Source organism: Anolis sagrei, chromosome 4 (genome assembly GCF_037176765.1).
Source record: "Anolis sagrei isolate rAnoSag1 chromosome 4, rAnoSag1.mat, whole genome shotgun sequence".
NCBI lineage: Eukaryota > Metazoa > Chordata > Lepidosauria > Squamata > Dactyloidae > Anolis > Anolis sagrei.
In genome coordinates this window covers 157,483,902-157,511,839 of record NC_090024.1, presented here as the reverse complement: position 1 = coordinate 157,511,839, position 27,938 = coordinate 157,483,902, and the positions used below count along the sequence as shown (strand labels likewise).

Here is a 27,938-nt window from a genome sequence, read left to right as displayed (position 1 = left end):
ATTACAACTGAACTGATTTTACCTGAGAGTTTCTCCTACAATAAATCTGCATAACTTCAACTACCTTAAGACAACAGCTTCTGAGAAACCATTAAGGGGCAGCAAATGTACCAATTATTTAATTGCTCGTGAAATTTTATCACCAAAGGGACACCGCTCTAATTTTCTCAGATACCAAAAGGTCTAGAGGTGTTCTCTGCCTTGGAATACAATGTGAAATTTAAAATGGTGCCTTTTTATTGCCAATGATGTTGCAGTTCTAGCTCTCTTGTCTGAACTGGCTGCTTTCTTTTACTTCACAGCAGGGACAAATTTCTTCACATCTAGCACTAAATTGTGTGGTAATTTCTTAATTGCCTAAAAAACAAGCCTTATCAGTTGCACATATTACATTTATATCTATTTTTCTTGCTGATTACTGCTCAATCCTCTCAATTGTTCTGTTAAATGGGAATGCAAATTATGTATTTTGAAACATTTTTTAAAAAAAAATGTTTAAAATTTATATGGAAAGTATAATTTCAGATTTGCTGCAGGTCTCACAGTTTATTGTGGGCTGTGGCCAGAGGTTTATCTCCAGGAAAGGGATAACGTAAGGGAATTCTTTATGAATATCATCCTCTTGATATGAAATTTTCCTTCAGTCTCCAAATTTCTTGCATTATTAAAAAAAAGTCCTTAGCCAGAGAGAAAGCGGGGAGAGGAGTGGCTTCTCCCTGCATTGAGATATCTCCAGACCAAGTGAACAACAGCATTTGATACCAACTGTAACTCTAACACAATCACTTTCTTTTTCTACTCCTGTACAATTTAAAAAAATAAAAACATATTTTGTCTGATGAGGAAGCCAGTGAAATGTTTATAAAATGTTTTGTGCATTTTGGTTGTTCTCAAAAAATTGTGGAATGTATATTATTATTTTTTCCAAAATTAATCCCTCCTTTCTCTTTTTATGTGTGAGGAAATGTAGCAGCTCCCATTTTACATTTCAATATGGTTGTGAATTATCCTCTAAATATCCCAAAACAGAACACTTTAAAGGCAAGCTGTGAAAGCTGGCCCCTTTCGGGGCTGTTTTTCTTTTTGGAAACGGCTGGCTGAACCTGAGGGATCATGAACTCCTCATAGCTAAAACTCTCATTTCAGTCTCTGGTCCCAAAATATGTGACAGTTGTTAGGTTTTGTTTTTTAAAAGCTAGCATATATAACTTGTGTGAGGTAAAAGTTTAAATGTCTGAGCAAAAATTGAAGAGGTGGAATCAGAACAGCTTACAAATAAACCAGCAGGTGTTGCAGCTACAAACGGATAGAGAACTTTCTGTGAGAACATTGTGTGGCAGAACTTAACTTCTTGTGACTGGCTTTTATGGTTCTAGAATCAGGCTATGGAACTGGGAATTGTTTCATGATTACAGCATTTGGTAAGGCATTTCCTCATGGCAGCCAACAAGGAAAAAGCCTGCCTGAGTCGCCCAGACATCTGATAACAGAGATGTGCCTTACCCTTTCATATTGCAAAAGGCCTTTGTATTGACTAAGCAGCAGCTTATCTTACATGCCATCATAGTTGTTCCAAAGCTCCAAGGAACAGACCTGCATAGGATGACAAGTTTGTTCCTATTTATAAACTTCAGAGCGTTTATTTGGAGACAGAGAACCTTTTAGAGATGGCAGTTAATTCTCTCAGCACAAGCCTCCGTGAGAAAACAGGAAGGGATAACCCTCAAATCCTACCATTGTCTAATGCCAAGATGTAGCAACCTATCACAACCAGCAGGATTGATCTAAATGAAGGACTCCACGTCACAGTGGCTAGCACCATTGCCTTCCACACTCCTTGATCCATAGCCATCTAATGCAGTTGATCTCAAACTTTTTTGGTCATGGAACCCTTCAGAAAACTCTCCCTACCCCATGGAACACTAACTCTGTCCCTGATTTTCTTGTGGAACCCTAAGTTTGCCCCTAAGCACTATGAATCCATAAAGTTCTTTCTTCTTTCATCTATTCCTGGGCACTTATATAATGTAGATTTGGAAAAGATTCAACTTTTGTTTGAAAAGCAGAGGTCCATTGACTTGCAATAAAATCTTCATACTCTGGCATGATTTAAATTTTTTTAAAAGGTTAAAAACATTTAAAGATTTTTTTTCACAGATACTCTATGATTTATTTATCATATCAGAAGTGAACCAAGGGTACAGTTGTAATGTATTAAAAAACACAAAGTTTAAAAACTTGGCATTATACTAAATGTCTTTTGACCAGTAACTGGCCATTTGGAGTGCCCCTGGTGTTGCTATAAAAGGTGCTCCATTGTGCATGTGGCAGGGGTCAGACTGCATTATAATAGGTGGTTTGCTCTTCTCCTCACTCACATGTCATGGACTCTACTTTGTGGCCCATTTCTTAAGGTTGGCTTCGCATCTTGTGGTGCCAGAGCACAGTCTGTTCAGTGTCTTTCAAGTCGCCCTGCCTTCAGTGTACCCAGACATGAGGAACACGAGAGTAGCCTCCTTGCAGGATTGCAACACATCCAGGCATCCCCTTGGCAAGGTCTTTGTAGACAGCTGATTCTCTCACACCACAAGTGACCAGAAGTGACTTGCAACTTGCTTTCGTAGAATTAATGCTTTCGTAGAATTCTAGGGTTCTGTGGAACACAATTTGGGAACTGCTGGCACTAGTCATAGAATCATAGAGTTGGAAGAGACCTCATGGGCCATCCAGTCCAACCCCCTGCCAAGAAGCAGAAAAATCACACTCAAGCACCCCTGACAGATGGCCAATCCAGCCTCTGCTTAAAAGCCTCCAAAGAAGGGGCCTACACCTGTTGCATTACACTGGCCATGCTAACACACATTTTAGTGTCTCAAATGTTAGAACTGGGGATATTTGACTTGCTGCTTCCAAAAATGGCACTAGTTTTCCCTGATCCGCTCTAATTTTTGAGATACAGAACAGTCTTCATCAGCTCACCAACAGAAAAGCATGATAACTATATCTAAGAAACTAGAGCTGATGTAGCCTACCCAATGCAATTTTCTAAATCAGTGCCCCAAATAACCCCAGGAACAGGCCTAAAACCCAAGGCACCAATCATTTTTTTTGTTGGGCTGTGTTATCACTATTCACTATGTCACACAGCTACTTCACATGTCTCTCCAGGGTTTGATTTCTTTCCAAGAAGGATCTTGAATCTGCTTTTGAGCTGTTTGTCCTGCCACCTAATTCCAAATGTGTTGGAGAAGGTCCCATTAGAGATTATGGAATTTCACTTTGTACTTACTCAGAGTCACTTCCTTTATTATTGCATTGGTGTCAGCATTCAGTGCTGGCTCTAAGATTACATTCCTGGCCTTAGTGAACAGTGGTTTTTTTCTGAAAGTCTGTCTCTCCCATTGTTTTATGCTAAGTATATTTCTTGGTTAGGAGCAAAAACCTGTAACTATTTTGAAACTGGAATGGGTAGAAGTCCCCTCTTCCCCATGTTCCCATTTTGTTTTATTTATGCTGGGGAATCCACTGTATTGGGCTATACTGTGCCATAAATTCCACCCCTTTTGCCCCCCCCCCCCACCTCTAGTGCTTAGGTTACAGCACTATAACATTTAAAATACCAGCTCTGCTTTTAGCTCAGTGGGAGGCTCTAGTTTGCTGCTACATTAGATTTTACTAAATTGGATGGCATTTAGATCTCTTTTATTTTTACAAGTTTATTCTAAAAGAACCCTAGTGAAACAAGCAATAAGCTTTCCCTCCCCTTGAAAGTCACTTTTATGTTGTAAAAGTTTGGTTTTTATATGGCAAAGTGGTTGTGAAATAGACTCTTGATTTCTTAAATAAAACAGCATGTAAAGAGGGCCAGGTAGGGGGAGTGGGCCTCTCTTAAGGCATTTTATAGACTGTTCAGGCATCAGATGGGAACTGCTCTTTCGAATGGGGGTTTCATTCTTTGTTTCTTTCTCTTTCTTTCCTATTGTAAGAATGTGCTGAAAGTGTTCCTTTAAAAAAGACAAATATGTAACTTTTTAAAACATGAGCTTACTTACTTGGTAAGAAAATGAGAAGACTGATTCATGGTCATATGGAACCTAGGCAGCTTTTTCTGTCACTGGGAGAAAAATTAACAATGAACTTCACTACCGTACTGGGGGTGGGGAATGGGGGGGGGGATACAATAGGGCAGAGCCTATAATTTGACATCTGGGTTCCATGAAGGCCCCCAGTACATTGTATACTATTCAGACTCAAAGCCAATGAGAAACAGTTGAGGGGGAGGGATGGGGAGGGGAGACTGAAGCCATGCAGCAATTGGGATCATTGTCTGCCTTATACTTAAGACTGATTAATAATGCAGGCTGCACAACACAAAGTAAACTAAGGCAAATGAGAAAACACTAGAAAAGGGCCACAAGGTTTAGAATTATTTTATTCTTTCCCTTTTAACTTTCAAGACATAAATCAGAGACAGGGGAATTTATATGTGGGGAGAAGTGAAGTAGGTAGCGAAGTGCAAATACTGTTGGATGTTTGAGTCTATGATTGTCTGCTAAATCCCACCCCCCTTTTCTTCAAGATAAGGGCATGCTAAGTCGACTGAGATACTATTACTCCTTGGTTCCATGCTAATAAGGCATGCTTCCCACAGTGTGTGACAGAAAGGATGAATACCGTGCAGAGCTAATGGTTAATTTGTAGTGGCATGTGTGTTCCTTGAATGTTTGTGAAGTCTCCTGATTCACCCACACACAATGGAGCTGTTCTCTCAGTCTCTCCTCTATCCTTTTCTTAATAATAATATTTTAAGAAGGCACAGTGTAACATAATAAGATGAAGCATAGCTGACATAGCACTCAGTAATAATAATAATAATAATGTATTTGCACTTGAATTTAGTTTATGAGAAGGAAAGAATTGTAACTACCAACCACACTCACTCACTTGTGTGAGTGTGTAAACATGATAGTGGAAAGCTGTCACAGATAGCATCAAACCTCTGTGATGTTAATCTATCTGAAAGTCCTATGGGAAGCATATATTTAGGCTTACTGCTGAGTGAACATGACTGTCAGGATTATGGAGGCCCTATAGAGTGAAGAAAAGCAAAACACTCCTTCTGACTAGTGCATAAACAAAGGGGCAATTGTCTGGCAACGCTTTGGAGAGAAAGAGTCCTACTGCTGAGGAACACTAGGTATAAAGCTGCAATCAGGAAGGGGCCTTAATGTTTTCTTCACAGAGCTAGGAGGCTGCCAGGGTTTCGGATGAGCTACCCTAGAGAGTGCAGAGGAAGCAAAACAGGATATTCTTGTTTAGGGCCTGTGTTGGGTAATTATGCAACACGTGAACTTCTCTTAAGTTCTCCTGCATGAATGACACACCTCTAAAAAGAACAGCAAGGTGTCCCGCTAGTATGGGAAATGTTATTAAGGAGCACATTTCCCTTGACAGAGTAAGCTGGTTTATTTCTATTGCTACCCATCAGTGGGGTACACACAAGCTGCCCCCTACCACCACTGAGTGTCATTTCCATGCAACACAGAATTAGCTCCCAGTTAGTTCACTACATCCAGCTTTGCTTTTGTGTATGTCAAACCAAAGCATTTTCCCTTTGGCAACCTAAGAGTGGCTCTTTCATTGGGCCTATCCAATTGGCTCTCTGTCTTTCAGAAGGGTTCCCCCAGGTCAATCAGATAGCAGCTCAGTGCATCAGAAGTCCCTGGATAAGGCTGTGAGAAGGAGAGTGTTAAGAAAGGAGGAAATGTCTCAATAAAGAGTGTACAGTTTAAACTAGATATAATGCAATGAAGCACATCCCTGACACTGTTCCTCATATGGTGCGTATTTTGACATAATTATCTGGAAAGCCATTTGAACAAGCCAGTTGTGTATTAACACACTCCTGATTGCAAGCAATTTTTGTTGCTGTTCTAACATATTTTGCCAAAAACGAGTTTTTGTAAGAACAAAATGATGTGTCATTTGGGGGAGAGAGTCCAGGATTTTCATATTTCTTGTAGCTACAGCAAGCTATAGGATTCCTTAATCTCTAGTTTAATTCACTTTTGTAGGGGAAAAACAGAAAGGCAAGATTTTTATCTTGTCATGGAGAGCCTATCTCTTTCCTGAGTTATGTATTCCTGAGCTCAGGTGAAAGTCATTTGGAATGATGGGCAACTGTAGCTGTTCTGGCAGCACGTTTTCTCTTTTAATTCAGAGAAAAAGAGAGGAAAGACATGCTGTAAGTTTTTTTGTGCCTCTTGGAGTGCAAATGCACTCCAGGTTTCCATATGGAAAATCTTCAGCAGCTGACAACTAAAGGGGGAAAATGAGTTAGGAATATACTGTACTTGGTGCACTCAGGGTAAGTTGGAAAGCTGTATCATCACAAATGGCTATGGGAAGCCAGATCACATATCTACTACTCTCATGAGCAAGAAAAAAATAACAGCTGGGATGAAAGCCTTTTTATCCCTATCTATGGAACCTCGTTTGTCTGAACTTCCAGAGAATGCAACTGACTTTAGCACATAGAAAAGCCCCATTCTTATCCAAGGCCTAATATGGTCAGAGTTGACAGGATCTTTAATTCAGAATCAAAAATGAATATTCCAGTAAGATGATAAAAATCATATATTCTCTGTAAATCATTCTTATTTGGTGTACAAAAAAAACAGCTAAGTCAATGGATGTATATATATTGACCCATGTTTTCTGCTGTAGAACTAAGTGATTCTTGGTATCTTGTACATGATACATGTACAAGATACTCATGAAGGTACAAGATAGCCAGCTGAAATGAGATTTCTATGCTGTTCTTCAGTACTGCAGAGCATATGTTGCTTGGAACGCAAGTCCTGTTCCTGTAGCACATAGGGATACCTGCATATGATGGTGGCACCTTTTTAAATGTGCTTTCTCTATCCAGCAACAGTAACCCAATAAAACTTTATTTAAAATACCTTCCCATCTGTGGTATGAGACAGATGATAGGCAAGTTATCTGATTCCCCATTAATCGATTTTAATTGAGTCACATTTCAAGAGTCTCTATGGACTCCAGTAGAATTTGGGCAAGTAGTTGAGAGAAGATTCATTTGGAATGTAAACCTCGTCACAAAGTGGTGGTTGCCACGTTTTGCAAAATGAAATGTCACCTCTCCCTTTTTTCTGTATTCCCGGAAGTCTTGGCTATTCTTGTTTGTCAGCTCTGTTTGCCAAACCTCTGTCTCTCTGTCTCATTAGGACACTTTCCACCTGTAACACAACTTATATTTTAGAAACCTGAATAGTGCCCTAGATTGTTAGTTTCCTTCCTGTAGGTGCGGCAGATGAAACATTCTCAGAAGAGTTAATCAGTGGTGTTTATAATTACCAAGGGAAGAGTAGCTTGCATATAATAACTGAATTATTAGTTATTGCCATTTGGTCTCATGATGCAAACCCTGCTCCTTTATTAATTGGCTATGTTGTTGCTCCATATCCTGTTGAGGGTGGAGTATCTTTTTGCCTCCATGTCTGGAAATCATATTTCTGATTCTGCAATGGCATAAATGTTGTTTCTTTGATGCAGATGATATTTAACTAAAGTAATGTTTATATTCTATCATTTATATTTTGCAAATGAAAAACAAAGCACCAATCTAGTCCATAAGCAAAATCAAAATACAGAGTAAGGTAACAGCTTTGATAAAGGCTACTAAAAGGTTACAGAAGTAAAACAAAGATATTGTGAGATTTTAAGTGATCCAACAGACATTAAATAGAAAAATATGGGATAAGGAAGAGACAGGACATCCCAAAATCTGTGCTGTCGGTCCAGCTCTGTCAACAGGAGAAGCGTTAAAAGTATCAGTTTGGAGTATACTTAGCTAATGGAATGACTGCATTTGGAATTTTGTTGTTGCTGTTACTGTTTACTTTACTTTTGCAATTTGGCATATAACAATTTGGTTCCCCATCTGCTATAGCAATAATAAAATTAGTTTGCTAGTTCTCACTTGTAAATCCTTTCAACTTTAGCTTTTCCCATTTGCTGGAACTGCTTGAAGATACCATTTGCTGTTTTCGTCCAGTTTATGAAGTAAACATTCCCTGGAAAGAAAGGTTTCCTTCTGTCCTAAATTTCTTTCTGTTCTACATTTTTAGATATGCTAACTTCACAGACACTACAATAGATTTCCAGAGATAAAAGAGATGAATTTTTATTTAGTTTGGAAAACAGAACTAATCATGTATTGTTGTCCAGAATGGCTCAGTAACTAAGGATTTATTTGTTAACACACATAAAAAAGGATGTCACAAAACTGAAGTGATTGTTGTTCGATTGTAGGCTGCTGATCTGATTTTTGGCTGCAGCAGTGAAAGTCAACTTAACTGGTTATGTGGAGATTCATAACTTGCATAACAGCTCCAAAACGACTTGAGAGAGAGACAGTAAGATAAAAGGCATCCACAGATGTTGAACATTACAACATAAACTTTATCCCAGTTGTTGCAACGGCTGCCTAGGGCCACAACAAGTGAAACATAATTTGCAACAGCCTTCAGGCTTTGTTCAGTGAACAAACTGGTCTCCATGCTCTGAAAATCCACTTGCTCTTTTCTTCCAGTATAGTCTAGCACTAGTGAGAACCAATTACTGATTTTCTATTCCCTGTAATCTGTGTTACTTACATCAAACTAGTTTGGGAGTCAGTAGCAGACTTTTTTGAAAGGGGATGTTGTTCTCTCTTTTTCACAAACAAGAGTCCCATCATGTCAATGGGATGTGAAGTCAATGTGACTCAACAGCTCACAAGATCTGTTGGTTGCTTCCCTGATATAAAAAGAATAGGTTTCTTGGAAGGAAGACTGTCAGTAAGAGTTTCACAGTAGTCCATAACCAGTCCTGACAGCTGTCAAGTCTTTAACTCTCTTCAGACCTCATTTAATGCCCATTGAGCTCAGTAGAAAGACAACCACCAAACAGACCCCTTGTGACTGCACTGAACCACATTCTCCTCTAGACACACAGCAGCATCATAGGAATGATGGCTTCTCAGACTTCTGCCTTTGAATAGGAATTCAGTTGTATTCTTTCAACCATACATCTGCTCAGTTTGGTTAGGTCTCTCTTATCTACTCAACAGGATGAATCAAACATGTTCAACAGTAAAATGGAAAATAATGGACAAAAGCAATACCTCCTTTTATTCATGCAGAAGTGAATTTGACAGCTGCTCTCAAATTACTCTTTTGACTCTCTTGACTTCTACTTTAAAATAAAAATTAATTTCCTAGTCCTCAAATTTCTAGACACAAAGAGAACCACATCTGTAATATGAGGTTTCTGGTTTAGTAAGGGAGAGGACTATTTGGTCCTCCTTCAATCCACTATCATTCTTCAATCACTTAGTAATTTTAAAAGATGAATTGTGTGTTTGTGCGTGTACCAGAATGTGTGCACTAAATTTCATTTCCTTCCCTTCTGAATGACAGCTGTTGTTAAACACACAAGAAAGAACATAACCAAAGAAGACAAAAAAGCCTTCTTAAATATTTCAATTCATATAACAATTCAAATTTAACCCAGTTGTAGATATCAAAGGTACACATATGCTGAAGCCATTCATTTTTTATTCGCAATAGCAACATGAAATGTCATGCGTGATGTTTGACAATAGCACATGCCAAGATTCATTGCCAAATGAGAAGACCATGACACCAAGACAAGATTTGTGCTTAAACCATGGAAAAAACTTGATGTAGGCAGATAATCAATACATGTCATTGTTTCATCTTGCCCAATATTGTCAGCTCTGACTAGCAATGATTCTTCAAAGTTTCAGATAGGATTGTATCTTAGTTTTTTTCTGGACATCCCTGGTGGTCTCCAGTCCAAGTACTAACAAGGCAGACTTTATTTAGCTCCTGAAATCAGAGGAAATTGTGAGTTCAGTGCAATATGATGGGCATGGTTTGAAAATATGTGACAGCTGTACCTTTGTAAGGGTATGCCAAACTCAACTCAGTTCCTGGTTGAAAGACTGTGGCTCCTTCTACACTTACATATAAAATCCAGATTATCTGATTTGATAATCTGGATTATATGGTAGTGTAGAAGGGCCCTGTGTGGGAGAAATATGAGAAGGCCTGGTTGATTGGCAGAAATACAGCTTGACCTGGTCTTATTTTTTAACTAGCAGGAAATAATTGGTGGCAAAGATTTTTACAGAATGGAAATATCACTGCCTACTGACCTCATTCTGAGCATCTATTAAAGCCATGGTCATTATGGCTGATGAAAAAAAAAATATATTACTGTACTTTCCAATGGAAGCCTCAGGGTATGATCCCTTTAAGACAGTCAGGTGAAAACCATGGACCCCTCAGGATGTAACAGTAATTAGGCACCACTATACTTCAGTTAGAAGTATGAGGAAAATAAAAATAATAAATTGATTTATTTCTGAATTCAAGTTCACGGACCTTCTGAAATCTTTCCATGGGTCCCTGATTAAGAACTGCTTTAAAAAGTCTGAAATTTTCACCAAAGATTTTATGGAATGTCATCCATCTCACATGGAATATTTTCCACCCGTAAATGTAACTCTAAAACTTAAAATTGCTTATAGTGGGGAAGGACAGAGGAGGTGGTCAAACGTGCTCTCATATCCTTCCAGTGGACTTGACTTCCATTTTAATACTGAAAACTGGCTATGGAACTAAGCCCCACTGAGCCTTTGATCAAACTAAGATCTGTTCATACTGCAAAAGCAAATTACAACATTATGGGGTTTCACACACTGTTTCACTTCACAGCTCCTTGGAATATATCCTCTCAAGTCCATTGAATTTATGCATTTTCTTCAAAGCCTTTAAAATCCTTCCTTTGAACTTCTTGGTTGGATTTCGTTGTTCTTCCCAACTGCTGAAGTTGCAGGGTTTCCTAATTACTATTATATCAGTGTGTAGGATCAGTGAACTTATTGCCCTGTCAATTACTTCTTCTTATTTACAGTGTAATAGAGATGATTGTTCTTAATTTGATGGTTGTTCTTTGTTTGGAAAGTCAACTGAAATCTTCCATTTCTGTGGGAAAGAGAAAAAATACTGCCCTTTTGTACAAATGCAAAACATTATGTGGGAACTGCACTTATCTTGTGATTAAATACACTACGGCTGGATCTACACTGCCATACAATTCAGGATCTCATCCCAGGTTATCTGCTTTGAACTGGATTATTTGAGTCTACAATGCCATATAGTCCAGTTCAAAGCAGACAATATGGATTTTATATGGCAGTGTAAAGTAGGCCTTCATTTCATCCTTTTAGGATGAAAAATGCTTGTTCTTTCTGGTTTCTCATCTCAGAAAGTGGCTCAAATTGTTTAAAGAGAAAACATCACTTCCTTTAAAAATGTTAATACAAGGATGGAGTACTAAACTCCTATATATTTTACATCTGCCTATGTAGAATAACTTCACCAATTGTTGTTTTTACCTCGAACTGATTGGAGCAATAAACCCACTCCTGCCTTCGAAAGTGAGTGTCAAGTCCAAAGTGTCAAATGAGAGGGACAAATAGAGTAAGAAATTGAAAGGGTAGCCGTGTGTTTAAACTTTTAACCTGGTTAGCACTATGAGAGGGAGAGATTGACAGGAGAGACCTGAACTTTTTAAAATGAAAAATTCCTGACAGCTACAACAGGGCACTCAGCCATGTGATCAGTAGAAGCAATGTCACTGCCAAGGCTCTTCCATGGAGCTTCTTGAAGAGTCTGTTTAGTGTGTGGACACTGGATTGTGCTAGATCTGACCCAATCCAGTGTCCTCAGAATCTTCAAAAACACTGTGAAACTTTATTGTAAATTTCAGTTCCCCTTGTCCAGATCAACAGCTGGAATCATTGCTTCTGCTGTGAAACTAGCTGTACATTGTGTGGACTACTTGCAGCAATTGCAAGTCAAGTCTTTTTTATCTGGCCTTTGTAGACTTGGGACCTCATCACACTATGGGGTCTCCATCATTTCGGGGGTTAGAGGAAAGCCACTGAGTGACTTGAGTCTCTCCACGAGCCATACATCCGCCCTCCACCTTCCTGTGTTATGGAAAGGGAAAAGTGGAGGAATCACCACGAGGCACATGGTGTTGCCTATGATGTAAATATTTGCAGCGGTCAATGACAGCAAAAGGGGGCATGGCCAGTCATGCATTGTTTGAAGGAACACATTGGTGGCCGTAAAATTGATTAAAAGAAGCAGAGAATAATGTGAAATTTCTAAAGAAAAATACTGTCTGATGAGGTTGACTGTTTGCCTTCTTTCCTTTGCCACTGTGCTGCATCACTATAATTTTACAGTATACTCTTGTTTGTACGAAAAGGTGTTCACTATGTGAAGGAACGGAATGGTTACATTTTGCAAGACTCTATTCATATATATATATATATATATATATATATATATATATATACACACACATATACACATACAGCTTACTTAATGATGGAACATTTATGAATGTGGTGTACACCAAATATAAAATACATGAAAGAATCAGTAAAAGCCATTGACAGGGTAAAAGCAAGCAAAAATAGATAAAACAAAAACAGTACAGCAGAGTTAAATATCATATTTAGGTTAAGATGCTATCATTTTCTTTTCCCTTTCTGTGGAGGCCATCATTCTGCTTACCTAAATAATCCCCCCAAAAAGGGCTGCAGACAGCGATTTCTTGAGGAGAATAATGACAGTTTAATCTTTACGCATCTGAAAAGTGGCTATTTGTAAGCTGTAGATGTCCAAGCTTTTTGGCAGAAGTAGCTTTCTGCATGATGGGTTGTACAGAATAAATTGTCTGTCTTTCAGAATGAAAAGCATATTGCAACTTTGTTCTTTAAAGCTGGATCTTTTCTGATACTGCTAAATGAATCACAAGATGTTTACACTGTTTTCAAAGATTAAAAAGAAATTACTGTATCTTGAAGTTGCAACAATGACAGAGATCCTTCATATGTCTTATTCAAAATTGGGCTTGTTATTTTAAAAATGCTGATAACAAAAGTTCCCCCCTTTTAAGTCAAACCCCTAAATAGCCATGGTTCTTTTATAAGTTTAACATTATGAGCACCCTTTGTAAAATATTCACATATGACTGTATTCATTGCTCTGTAAAATTTAGTTTCCACTGCAAATAGATCTTCTGCATATATATGAGGGGAAACAATCCAAAGAAGTCATGCTTTTCTACCAACATTTCCATGGGTTTTTCCTGGGATGTTGCAGATGTGATTAACCTTACTATTTTTTTCTTTTTGAAAACAGTGGGACTTAAATGGGCTTAAATTTGCTGAGATTGTGGCTCACATAGAAAACTAAACTTCCTCTTTCTTTAAGATATAACAAGTGAGGAGGCAGCCTGTAAGTTAAGGGCAGTTGAATTTTGCTTTCTTATATCAGACATACTGTATCTATAAGTCTAAAAAATGTGACTAAAGAAATGGCCCCAAAAACATGAGATGACTTATCCAGAAAGCAATGTAAGCATCACACTTTAACTCTGATTCAAAAAGAACAATGCTTTTCATGTCACTTGTTGATTATAGCCACTACAAATTTCATAGCAAGGAATATTGTATATTGGATTGTACATGGTTCTTGTGATCATTAGAGGGAAATGGAGAAATTAGGATTAAGAACTCTGTAGTATTGTTCCCATTCAAAACTAGCATGTCTGCAATTCTGTAGAATGGCTAACTGCCAAAAGTTTTCCAATGATCTATATCTTCTTATGTCATATCTAGATGACTGATGTATACTCTCTATGGGGCTAATCCCGAGTAATGTCCATACACATCAGTACAAAATGTGTTTGATTCCAATTTAAGCATAGTATTGATATCAAGCTACTCTGATACTCAAATAGCTCTACCAGTTGCCAACAGCCTTCTAGGCCAAATTCAAGGTACTGACTTTGCCTTTTAAATCCCTAAACATCTTTCAGGTTTGGTATCCAAGTAACCACTTGTCTGTTTCCAAAGATCGTTAGGAAAGTCCCTCTTAAAGATCACATTACTTGTGAGGCTCTGTTGATGGGCTTATGCAATAACACTGTCTTCTATGTTGCTCCCATCTTGTAGGATACACTGCTATTCAACTGAAAATAACTTCTCACTGCCTTTAGGGAGTATAGTTCACCCCAGTGTCCATGGATTTCGAATCTATGTAGTTCACCCTTCACTGCCTGAAAATATATGGCCCCAGTCCAATTTACCTGCCCGAACTTATCACCCTCTATGAACCACCACAGAGACTACCACAGTCCCACCACTGTCACAGGTGCGATTGGAGGGGACGAGAGAGAGGGCCTTCTCTGTAATTGTTCCTCAGCTATGGAACTCCCTCCCTGGTGAGATTAGATCAGCCCCCTCCCTCCTGTCCTTCAGAAAGATGGTAAAAACTTGGCTGTGGTATCAAGCCTTTGGGACAGTGCAATAAGGTAGGAATAAGAATTCTACTCTTCTATTTTGAGATGGCTTAAACAATTGATTTTAAAAGTGGAGATAACTGGTTGTAATGTTTATGTATGTTTATAGTATATTGTATGTTCCAGCATTGAATGTTTGCCATATATATGTTGTGCTCCGCCCCGAGTACCCTCGGGGTTATTTTTTTTTATTTATCGTATCAGAAGTAGACCGAGGGTAGAGTTTTAATGTATTTTTTTAAAAAAAAAAAAAACAGGGGTGAGAAGGGCAGAATAAACATGTTTTATATAAATACATAAATAATTAGTTTTACAAAAAACAAAACAAAAAGGGAAACTTTGATTTTTCCATTTTATATAAGGGACACTATTTTACTATGTCATTATATATAATGGGACTTCTGCATCCATTGATTTCAGAATATATTTTTTAAAATCCGAAATGTCTTCAGATGGTGAAGGTTTTCTAGGGATTCTGGCATTTGGGTTGTTTCCGCCAAGTCTATGTAAACAGGTGCTGGTGATGGTTCCTCCAAGGAAAGGCAGAAGATTGAAAATTGATTATCTGATTAACCCCCTCCCTGTACTGGGAGGGCTAGAACCAGCCTTCCACCTGCTCTCAGCCATCCCACTCCTCAGAGGCAGACAAATAGTCATTCTACCACCTTTTCATTATATTTACAAAATCCTTCTGGCTCTCCTCAGCACTGGCTAATTAAGGAAGATGTGTTTTTCCATGCCCTTTGCTCAGTCAGATAGCTATAAACTCAACTCTTAATCATAGTACCAAGGAATTTAATTGATCCTGACATGTTTATTTTCAAGTGTGTACATGTTTGTTTAGTAGTTGCAATTATGGTTGTTTTAAAGCAGACATATCTCCCTTTTTCTAGATGGACAGCCTGTTAGAACATCTCATCATCTGGTGTGGACAATTATGGAGTTGAAAATAGGGTACATGGATCATATCTGGCTTTCAAGTAATAGGCATTCATACTTCAGGCATTGAATTCTTCCTTTGATTTCCTGTTTAAGGATTCCATTCACAATGTATGAGGTGAATAAAAAAAATCCAAACTTCCTCATTATAAACTGTTATTATAGGAAACAGAATGAGCTTGTTTCCTTTCTCCTTCTCTCTTATGTTGTGGTACTCAGTAGACAACTTGGGGTTTTCTTTTATGCTTATGATTAATCATAGTTTGATATGATATCTCTACTAGGTAAATTATGTTACATCTTCCTTTTTAAAAAATATCTCAGTGTTAAATCACGGTAATTGGTCTTGTTTCAGTGAACCAATCTGACTTGTTTCCTGAGGTCAATTCCCTTAATTCTAAGGCTATATCAAGTCACAACTGGTATATTTTGAACCAGAAATCCCAAACTTAATTTTGAAATTAGACTTTATTATTGAAAATAACTTTTACTTCAGCAGCCTCCAGCAAGAAGTACATAATAATGAACAAGATGGAGCAGTGATACTGTTTTCAGGGTTGTCAAATACAGCTCCATATAGATGTGGGGATAGCATCTTTGATTCTGAAATCGGCAACATTATGTTGTCTGCCATGTTTATACTACCCTTCTTTTCACATTTAGTGTGCTTACCACTGTGAAACCTCAAGGTGACACTATTGTTTATTAACACAGCTGCCATTTAAAGTTTGGATTCATTTCTATTTCTGTACTTGTACCAGTGTTGTTCAGACAAACCAAATGGAGAGGAATCTAATCTTGAGACAGTACTTTTGAATGTACTTTTCATGATGGTGTTTCCATGTGTAGTGGCTTTATAAAAAGAATGAAGTCTTTAAGTCTGTGTGAATGAATCATTTTGTTATGTACTGTGCCATTTCTTTGTGATTAACACATGAGATATGAAGACGTTTAGGGAAAATCAGGAATAACCGTGAAGATTCCCCCCCCCCCCCCAAAAAAAAATAGAAGGAAATGATTATGAAAAGTTTTCCTTTAGGATTATAGTGTTTAACACAAAATGCTTATAGATTTTTATATGTTTACGTTAGATTATTTCTAGAAACTAGATAGAAAGTCTGTTGTAAGCTAATGTACAGTGTCACACCATTGGTTTGGGATTTATTTATTTCTCTCACTAGTTCTTTTTATGGCAAAGAGTGGCTTAAATATGTTTGGTACTATGGGAGACAGGAGGGTACTAATAGTTATAGTTTATTCTGTGTTTATTTGTTTATATATGGCCTTGTTATAATAAACTATAAAAGCTAAAGAGGTTCCTTACAGTTCAGGATGTTGAGCTCAATTTGAAACAAAAAAAAATTGTAAATATCTTACATAACTTCAGGCCTAAATTTCGTTGGTTCATCCTAACCAGAGTAGATCCATTGAATCAATGGTTTAATAGATACTTTGAGTCCCTATATCAGAAAAATCAAGATACAAATCAAGTAAATAAATAAATAGTGAGTCAACACATAGGTATATCTCATTAATTCAATGATACTACTCTAGTTGAGTGTACCAACAGGAATCAAGCCACTATCTGGATAATTTCTTAAATCAAATTATACATAATACATCATATTTTCATATAGTGACAAAGTGACCTGCAATTGTAAAAGCTCCTATCCTATATACTCATATATATGTAAAGAAATTTTAGTCAATAATTCAAAGTAGAAAAACTGGGTTGACTTATGAAAAATGTGAATATTGTACCTTAATTCTTATATAAGAAAAGGAGCTATCTCTGAGTAACAAAATGCAAAAGCTTAGCCCATCCCAGGAGAACCTAAATGAAACATTTACACCCTCTACTCTTTCCACTGTGACATTTTTGAATATCTGGGTGAGGAAATGGCAAAGGCAACCTGGGATGGCTGGCCACCTGTGGCAGCATTGGTGCTTTCTCCTCTTAGCAAACAACCATCAACTTATTCATGGGTCATATCAAAATCCGTAATTTTGGCCTCAAAATCTACTCTTGAGTTATACTTGAAGTAAACTTAACCATTATATGAGGCAACATCAGAGTCCCTTGCCCATAGATCCCCCCCCCAAAAAAAAAAATCAATAAAATCAATCAGTGAAAATGTGTTTTTTAAAATGTCTTTAATATTTCCAGAAATTGTACAGCTAAAGCTAACCCAATGATTGCTGTTTTCTAACATTGCAGGACTAGAATTGTGTACTTGTTGAGCTTGTTCCTTAACCAAAGTGTATTAAACAGCCAAAGTGTGTCAAAAAGTGGCACTATTATGAACACAGGGTAATGAAAGGACCTAGGCAATATAAGGTTGAAAAACGAAACTGTATTTCGAACATTGTACTTTGGTCATTTGATGATATCATTAGCTTTAAAATTTATTTATTTGTTGAATGCACACCATGCCTTTCTCCTGGGAATGCTTCCAAGGAGGCCATATCCACAATAATATCAACTGTTTTGTTCAACTAACACTAGACAACATGTGACATGGTTTGTTAAAGATGGATTAGCATGTGCCTGGCTTTGAAATTTTAAGCCCTTTATGATCTACCCTTCCCTCCACATGACCTATCTGTTTAGACCAGTGGTTCTCAACCTGTGGTTCCCCAAGTGTTTTGGTCTACAACTCCCTGAAATCCCAGCCAGTTTACCAGTTGTTAAGATTTCTGGGAATTGAAAGTCAAAACATCAGGGAACCCACAGATTGAGAACCACTGATTTAGACAGTCTTTCAGAACTAGGGATCCTATTTTTCTCTAAGATCATTTCTATTCTTCTATCAGTCTATTACTGTGGATATTTACTTTCAGGTTTTTATTCAAACTCCATGGAATAGTTTTTCCTGGAATGCATGTTTTGGGCAGATTTCATGTGGACTCATCTTGAATAATGAGAAAAAATTTGGTTGGCTTATGAGGTCATGGTACTCTGTCATAATGCACATCTGACCACACCTAGTGGTTATCATATTCATTTGTGAATAAATGCTGACATAAGCAAAAAGGATTTCTCTACCTGAATAATATCCTGAATTGACTAAGAGTTCCTCATCAAAATACCAACATACTAATAATTATGAGAGGAGGTGAGACTAACACATCAAATTCTTGTGGGCTTTCACCACTGAGGAGAATTTAGGGTTGATCTTCCCTGTATTTTTGGCAACTGTATATAGTCTACCATTTTTGCAGAAACCCTTTTGACAGGAGGAAAACAACTTTTGATTGCTTTGCTCAGATACATGTGCATATATGCTGAATAGTTAAAAGTAAATAATGAAAAAAGTGTATGAACTAATATTTTTAGGTATAGAAATTAGTTTTAAATTGTTCTTACCAAAAATGGGGAAAGCAAGCACATGGCTCTGGTTCTTAAGATTTCAAGTTCAAGGTGTAGCAGTAATCATAATCATAATCATAAATTTATTTCTTACCCGTCTCTCCTCATGGCTTGAGGTGAATTACAGAACAATTAAAATACATAAACACAGCAAAAATACTACAAATACACACACTAAAATGTACCTCCAAAAAGTTACATATCAAATCATATATCCATGAAATAGTTTCTGAACTTGGTACAATTGTTAAGCGCGTTGAAGAAGTTCAATTTTGAGGTTATCCGTGTGTGCACTACCTTTTTCAGGTCCTCCAAATCAAGGAAAGGGCACCACTGGTGGAACATCCGAAGCTGATAGGAGGCACTCCTGATCATTGCACCTGGGCTGGCATTTGGAGAGACAGATCCAGGAGTACTCCCAAGCGGTGAACATAGTCTTTCAGGGGGAGTGTAACTCCATCCGGAACTGGTTGACACACCTCCACCCCCAGATTAGGACCCTTGGTGGCAAGTACTTCTATGTTTTTTTTTCTGGATTCAGTTTCAATTTGTTTTCCTCATCCAGCCCATTACCTCCTCCAGGCATTCATTCAGAGGAAGCTCTTTTTTAAAGGCATGAAGAAATATATTTGGGTGTCATCAGCATACTGATAATACCCTGTCTCATTTCTATAGATGATCTCTCCCAGTTGATTCATGTAAACATTAAGAGCATTGGGGATAGAATGGCACCTCATGGGACACCACATAACAACTCCTTTTTGAAGGAGGAGCTATCCCCAAGCACCACCCTCTGGAACCTGCCTTTGCATTTGAGATCGGGCTGCATCTCCTCCCTAGACAACCAGCCAAGATGGATAGGGATCAAAAAGGCAGGTTGTCTTTCTTATTTGCAGCAACAGTTTGTCCACATCAACAGTACTCACCAATTAAAACTGATCCAGTGCAATCCCACTTACAATCCCACTATGGGGGCATTGCACCCCAAATTGAAAATCTCCCCTCTCACATGAAATTTTTCCTTCATTCCTCAAATTTCTAGCATATAAATATTTTAAATATCTAACAGATCCTTTAGAAAAAAATAGTTTAAACATAATAAAATAGACAGTGTTACTAAGAAATGTGAACACAGCAAGAATAAGCTGTGAACAATTATCTCGCACTACAAATTCATGAAGGGGAAGATAAAATTTAATGGGAGGTGACAGAATTCTTAGTTAAGAGGGTGATGCCATTACTCTGTGCCCCCTAATACACACAACTGCAACTAAATTATATTTTGTTACAAATCAATTATGGTAATCAATTAGATTACCATACTCAGAACAGAAATCAAAACTGATCAGGCATTACTTTAAAACAGAGGTAGCGGCTGCATTTGGTATGGGATTTCCAAGTTACATATGCTTCCACCAAATTTAGCAATCTACTTAAACCAATTGGATGCTGAAAAATCTCCCACATACTTACCAAGTAACATGTGGAGAAATTCAAAATGTTTTGGTCTATTTTAGGCGTGGGAGAGACCTTCTTTCTAACTAGTGGTCTAGAAGCCACTTCTTGGTTTAAAAGAGATTGGAAAATAACATTTTTCTATTAAAAATACAAATTGGACTGTGTGGGAGAATTAAGTGTTTCACTGCTTCTACATATCTACATGAAGCTGCTGGGGGAGATCATCCGGAGTTTCGGAATGCGATGTTATCTCTACGCAGATGATGTCCAAATCTGTCACTCCTTCCCACCTGTCACCAAGGAGGCTGTCCAAACCTTGAACCGGTGCTTGGCCACTGTGTCGGATTGGATGAGAGCTAACAAATTGAAATTGAATCCAGACAAGACAGAGGTCCTACTGGTCAGTCGCAAGGCCTGTGTTGGACAGGGTTACATTCCCCCTGAAGACGCAGGTTCGCAGCTTGGGAGTGATCCTGGACTCATCGCTGAGCCTGGAACCCCAGGTTTCAGCGATGGCCGGGAGAGCTTTTGTACAATTAAAACTCGTGCGCCAGCTGCGCCCGTTCCTTGGGAAGTCTGATCTGGCCACAGTGGTCCACGCCCTTGTTACATCCCGAATAGATTACTGCAACACACTCTATGTGGGGTTGCCTTTGAAGACTGTTTGGAAACTTCAACTAGTCCAACGGGCGGCAGCCAGATTAATCACCGGAGCGTCATACAGGGAGCACACCACTCCTCTGTTACGTCAGCTCCACTGGCTGCCGATCCAGTTCCGAGCACAATTCAAAGTGCTGGTTTTGACCTTTAAAACCCTCTACGGCTCCGGCCCAGTGTACTTGTCCGAACGTATCTCCTTCTATGTCCCACCACGGAGTTTAAGATCTTCTGGGGAGGCCCTGCTCTCGGCCCCACCTTTATCACAAGTGAGGCTGGTGGGGACGAGAGACAGGGCCTTCTCAGTGGTGGCCCCTCGCCTGTGGAATTCACTCCCCGGGGAAATTAGGTTGTCAACATTCCTCCTCTCCTTCAGGAGAAAGCTGAAGACATGGATATGGGACCAGGCATTTGGGTAGTCTGGCAGGGTAACAAGGTAATGATGACTAGAGTTGGAAAGGACTATGGCAATGCTAAACGGATTGACGGATTTTAGAACACGATGAACGCAGGCTTTAGAGCAGTTTTAGTTGATATTGTATTGTGTTATATTGTACTGTATTAATTGTCTGTTTTTATTCTATTGTGTTTTCTATTGCATTTTATTGTAATTGTGGGCATCGAATTGTGCCGGATGTAAGCCGCCTTGAGTCCCCCCTAGGGGGCGAGAAAGGCGGGGTATAAATGACCGAAATAAATAAATAAATAAATATCTAACAGCTAAATTCTTTTTTCTTCCTGTTTGTCTAAAACAAATACAAAAAATAATAATCCAGACTTGAAATCTAAAATAGAAATAAGCATTCTCCCACCCAGAGAAATTTATTTATTTATTTATTTACTTTGCTTATATACCGCTGTTCTCAGCCCAGGGGTGACTCACAGCGGTGTACAACATAGGAACAACAAAATTCAAGACACAGTATAAAAACAATTCACAATCCAGCATTATACAAAAACATCGTCATTATGATGAAGGACATGCACATGCGCTAGTAAAGGTCTACTACCATGGCAATCTATAGTGATATATTTTATAACAACTATGTGAATAAATTATCTTGACAAATCAAAACTGCTAATCATTTCTGCAAAAACATTTAGATTCATATTTGATTTGCTTTTGGAGAATTTCAGAGTTCTCCTGATTCTGCCCAAATTGTCTGGCTCCCAATTACATTCATGCTTATTGAAAGCACACCATAAATGGGTTGTTGTAGGTTTTTTTTGGGCTATATGGCCATGTTCTAGAGGCATTCTCTCCTGACGTTTCGCCTGCGTCTATGGCAAGCATCCTCAGAGGTAGTGAGGTCTGTTGGAACTAGGAAAATTGGGTTTATATATCTGTGAAATGACTAGGGTGGGACAAAGAACAACCACTATGTCAGACTACACAGAGAAGCAATTGAAATCCATAAGCATGTGGACAATTTCAGCAGAAAGGAGTAAACCATGAAAATGAACAAAATCTGGCTACCAGTATTAAAAAACTCTAAGATTACAACAGCAAAACAATAGAGGGGAAACAATCAGGGATAGCTAATCACCGCTGAACAAGATTCCCTCTGGCACTAACAAACCACACCAAAAAACTGCCAGGCCATCAAATGCTAATCAAGGTGGTCAGTTGAAACATTCACATTTAGCTCCAGCAGACAAGAGTTCTTTGCCCCACCCTAGTCATTCCACAGATATATAAACCCAATTTTCCTAGTTCTAACAGACCTCACTACCTCTGTGGATGCTTGCCATAGATGCAGGCAAAACGTCAGGAGAGAATGCCTCTAGAACATGGCCATATAACCCAAAAAACCTACAACAACTCAGTGATTCCGGCCATGAAAGCCTTCGACAATACACACCATTTTATTTTATTTTGCTTAAAGAGACAGATGTGCTCGAGTAACATACTGAAGAGTACTGTGAAACCTTTAAAATTGATGGATATATTATAGCATATGCCTTCATGGGCTATAGCCCACCTTCTCAAATTCATAGAGTATACATATATGTCTCTATTTCTGTTTCATTATATGTATTTCAAACACTTGCAAGAAACGTTCAGACTCAGAAATATCTATGTGCACATATGTCTACAGCTCATAGAATTAGATTCCATAAGCATTTATGCTGTGCAAATATCATTGCCTTTATTTAATATGAAACAGTTATGTACAAATTTCAGAAGTGGCAGGTGACTGTAATAAATCTTGAAGCTACCAAATAGGAAGTAGGACTTGCAAAAGGTCAATTGTATTGTAATTTTGGAATACTAGCTGAACTTCCTACTGTGGAAGATAGTTTCTCTTTCTGTAATTGATTCTCATATAATAATGTTTTATACTTCTGCATAACTGTCCAGCTTCTGCTGTTTGACCCACTTTGCTAGTAGAGGCAGTAGTTATTATCTGAAAATTACATGGAGAGGGAAGTGATAGAGCTTGGAACTGGCAATTTTTAATTTTGGATAGATTCCCTAAATACCCATTTCTCTAATGAATATATAGTGAAATTGTAATGTTTCCTTCTTCTTTTAGAAGATAATGTCAGTATTATGATACCTTTTTCTAGATTAATCTGCATGTTTAATATCCTACATGAACTAAATAACATGTTAGAGAATGAATGTAGACACGTCAAGTGCTGAACAACAATCAACTGAGTTGTTGTGAGTTTTTCAGGCTGTATGACCATATTTTATTTATTTATTTATTACATACATTTCTATCCCGCCCTTCTCCCCACAAGGGGACTCAGGGCAGCCTTATATAAGCATTCAAAGATGCTATAGCTATAAAATCCATTTAAAAACATTATACAAATTCAACAATTCATTAACAGCAAGCTTAACATATCAATACACCAACACCAAGCCGGGAGAATCCAGTGTTGCAATGTCCAAAAAAGTTTCTCTTTCATGTTGCCATTCCCCTCTGGACCATTTTCCAGCAACATTCTCTGCTGACAATTTGCTTGCATTGTCAGGAGAGAATGCTGATGAAACAAAAATCCCCACAGCATCCCAGTTGGTTGTCGTTCAGCACTTGATGTCCACATCCATTCTCTAATATGCCCAAAAAGCTCACATGAACCCAGTGATTCCTGCCATGAAAGCTTTTGACAACATATTCAACAACCAACTGTTTGGAAATTGAGAATGACTTAATAAAGAAGGATTATATTTAGACAAAGAGGAAAATAAGGTGTGATCTTTGAGAAAGAAGGGGAGCAAATTCCACCACAGAAAAAAGTCATGCCTGGCAAAGTTTGAGAGCATTTTTGTAAGATGGCACGTGTAATTTAGATATTGCTCAAAGTAACTGTAACATAGGCCAAAAAAACAAAAAAAAACCAAAAAAAACCCTTGCACATCCACATATAATATCCTCCATCATTTCCCCTTTCTATTCCAATGAGCTCAGTGTCCATGCTTCTGTCCTTCCTCCTCAATAACTTTGCAGGGCATCTCTGATTGAAAGAGGTAGTGGTTAGCTGAAGATTACTCAATCACCTTCAGGGTTCTGTGGAAACTAAACTCTCGATCTCCCAAATTCCAGCCCAACACTCTAGCCAGTGCACTACACTGACTGTCAGAGAGTTAGCCAGTGTTTTTTGTAATGCTGTGATATTGGACTTTTCTGATAGAAGAGAAACACTTTTTTACACTACTAAAAAGTTCATTTTATACAATTCAAATTTAGAAAAAACAAAAATAATGATTTGTAAGAAATAATTTTCCGCACAAGCAGTAATTTGCTGGGGTGTATATCTGATTCAAACTAGTTTGGGTGTGAGAACTCATCGACTGATCATCTTTTCAATCTTCCCAGGCTTTCTGAACATTTTTTCCCTTTGTCTATTCTTGTGGTCTGTGGAGAGCCACTGTCATTTGCAATTATACTTGCTGGTAAAACAAGATACAATAATAAAACCCGATGGTACTGCCACAGAGATAAAACACATGATAACATTATTTTAGTAGATCAGCAGGGTGGCCCACTGCAATGAGCTTCTCTCCCACAGCTTTGATTCTGTGCTTCTTCTGGATATTGAGAGATGCAACAAAGGAAGAAGAAAACAATAAGTCTTAGAAAACAAGGCTGCCTGTCATGTAGCTAGAATTAGCAGTGAAGCAACAAACATGATGAGGACTTACCTGAATTACACATGAAGCTCTTTGTGCCCCACGGAGCCTCCCGACACACACACACACCATATGAACTATTTACACAACGCTCTGAAGATCTTTACTGGTATTATCCTAATTCAGGACTTGAAAAAACAGCTGTGTGATTTTCAAAGGAACATCCTGCTTCATCATCAAATGTTTTTCATGTGGAGGCTTAATCCTACCTTGGTCTGTCTTCTTTTGTATTTCCTGCCATGTGCATAATTCAATTGGCTTCTGTGGGAATACAAACAGGAAAGAAGGGAAATAATGCTTTACATACTTATAGAATCAGATGCATAGGACTGAGTTCATATTTTCTGCTACTTCTTACAATTCAATTACAGTATAATGTTAACACATTAACGTATCAGTCAGCCTAAGGCATGACTATTTCCCACAACTTCTTAAGTTCAATAACTCATGATAAAAAGATGCCAACCATACCATAAGGCAAAGGATACTTCACCAGCAGATTGCTGAAAATTAACCACACAATGTTGCAATTCTTTCCTGTGCCTTTTACCCTCGAATGCAGTAGAAAATAATGTTCCATCACTAATTCTTGAAGTAAGGTTCAATTACTGGTTGCTGTCATTGTTTGTACATGGAAAGAGAGGAGAAAATGCCATTTTGATCTTCACTTGGGGCAGTAAAATGCTTCGGTTCAGCACTAGTGCTAAATGTAACAATTGTGAAGAAGAAACTGCATCAGTCAACTTTCCTGTTGTATGAAACCCCTGGTCCCTTTTATCACTGCCTATGTACTGACTGAGGAATCTGTATAATGACTAAGTAGCAATAGTAAGAACAGACCATGGAACAACAGACTGGTTCAAGATTGGAAAAGGAGTATGGCAAGGCTATATATTCTCACCCTACCTATTCAGCTTTTATGTAGAGCACATCATGTGATGTGTGGTGCTTGATGAATCCAAGGCTGGACTTAAAATTGCTGGAAGAAACATTAGCAATCTTAGATATGCAGATGATACCACTTTGATGGCCGAAAGTAAGAAGGAGCTGAGGAGCCTTATAACCAAGATGAAAGAAGAAAGTGCAAAAGCTGGGTTGCAATATATATATATATGATGACAACCAGATTGATTGATAACTTGCAAATAGAGGGAGAAAACATGGAGGCAGTGAGAGACTTTTAGGTGAAGAATAATACAGATGCAGACTGCAGCCAAAAAATCAGAAGACATTTATTTACTTTTTGGGAGGAGAGCTTTGACCAATCTCGATAAAATAGTGAAGAGTAGAGACATCACACTGGCAATGAAGATCCTCATAGTTAAAGCAATGGTATTCCCCATAGTAACCTATGGATGCGAGAGTTGGACCATAAGGAAGGCTGAGCAAAGGAAGATAGACTCTTAAACTGTGGTGTTGGAGGAGGATTCTGAGAGTGCCTTCGACCACGAGAAGATCAAACCAGTCCATACTCCAAGTAATGAAGCCTGACTGCTCACTGGAGAAAAGGATATTAGAGGCAAAAGATGAAGTACTTTGGCCACATCATGAGAAGACAGGAAAGCTTGGAGAAGATAATGATGCTGGGGAAAATGGAAGGAAAAGGGAAGAGGGACAGCCAGAGGCGGTCCTAGGTAATTTTCAACAGTAAGCAAACAATATTTTGGTGCCCCCCCCCCAATCAATAATTGATATATATATATATATATATATATATATATATATATATATTCTGTTCGTCATGGGAGTTCTGTGTGCCATATTTGGTTCAATTCCATCATTGGTAGAGTTCAGAATGCTCTTTGATTTTAAGTGAACTATACATCCCAGTAACTACAACTCGCATATGTCAAGGTCTATTTTCCCCCAAGAGCCCCTCAAGAGCGCCCCGGGCAAAATCAACTATACTGCGAATGCTTACTTTGCGTAATGGGTTGAGCCACCCCTGGGGACAACCAAGGACAAGATGGATGGATGGTATCCTTGACGTGACTGACTTGACTTTGAAGGAGCCAAGGGTGGCCACGGCCAACAGGTTGCTCTGGCGTAGGCTGGTCAATGAGGTCATGAAGAGCTGGAAGTGACTGAATGAGTAAACAACAAATGTGCTGATAGAGCTGAACAACATACAACTTAACACAGATCACCAGGCATCTATAGCACTCTGTTGATAAAGATCCTCACTCCCATGTGTTCAAGTTCATAACAGGCCACAATTTCTAGCTGATTTAGGCCAATAGGTCCAAATGCTCTGGTGCATTAGGACCTGTCCTGTGTTTTACTCTTTCCATTGCTTGTGTATTGAAGGGAGCTGTGTAACTGAAATCCTATATAATATCTGTTTGAAGATATTTGCATGCATTTGTGCCCATGCTGATGTTAAAATATGACATGTGTAAAGCTGCTATCAAATAAAATCCTATTGCTAAAGTGATGAAAAAGACATTTTCATTGAGCCCTCCCAAGAGTAATAAAACTGGGCTGAATTTTTTCCTGTGTTCACTTACTAGGGAGCAGGCTACTCTGAACACTTTGGAAACACTTTTAACTAAACATTGCAGTCCCAATGGTCATCATTTTTGTTATGTGTCTTAAAGTTGATGCTTACTCTCTCATAGGGTTTCTTTGGTGAGAATTATTTAGATGTTCCCCATTATTTTGTCACCCAAGAATTTTCATACCCTATTCCCCCAGAGTCTTTGAGCTTATTGACACTGCAGATTTGATCTGTGACCAGTGTTGAGCAAAAATACCTAAGACTGTCCCTGGAGTTGTGCTACTCTGTTTCTGACCCACAATGGCAGAAGGGTAGAGTCCACATGGTCCAGATTAACAGAGAGAGAGAGAGAGAGAGAGAGAGAGAGAGAGAGAGGGAGACCAGTTCGGCCCCCTTTATAA

At 38.3% G+C, this 27,938-nt stretch overlaps 1 long non-coding RNA gene across 1 annotated transcript in view; it reads left to right on the top strand.

Annotated features, from left to right (window-relative positions):
• The window catches only part of LOC137096827 (uncharacterized), a 401,635-nt gene that overhangs the window by 126,114 nt on the left and 247,583 nt on the right, over positions 1–27,938 (top strand). The window lies entirely within an intron of this gene.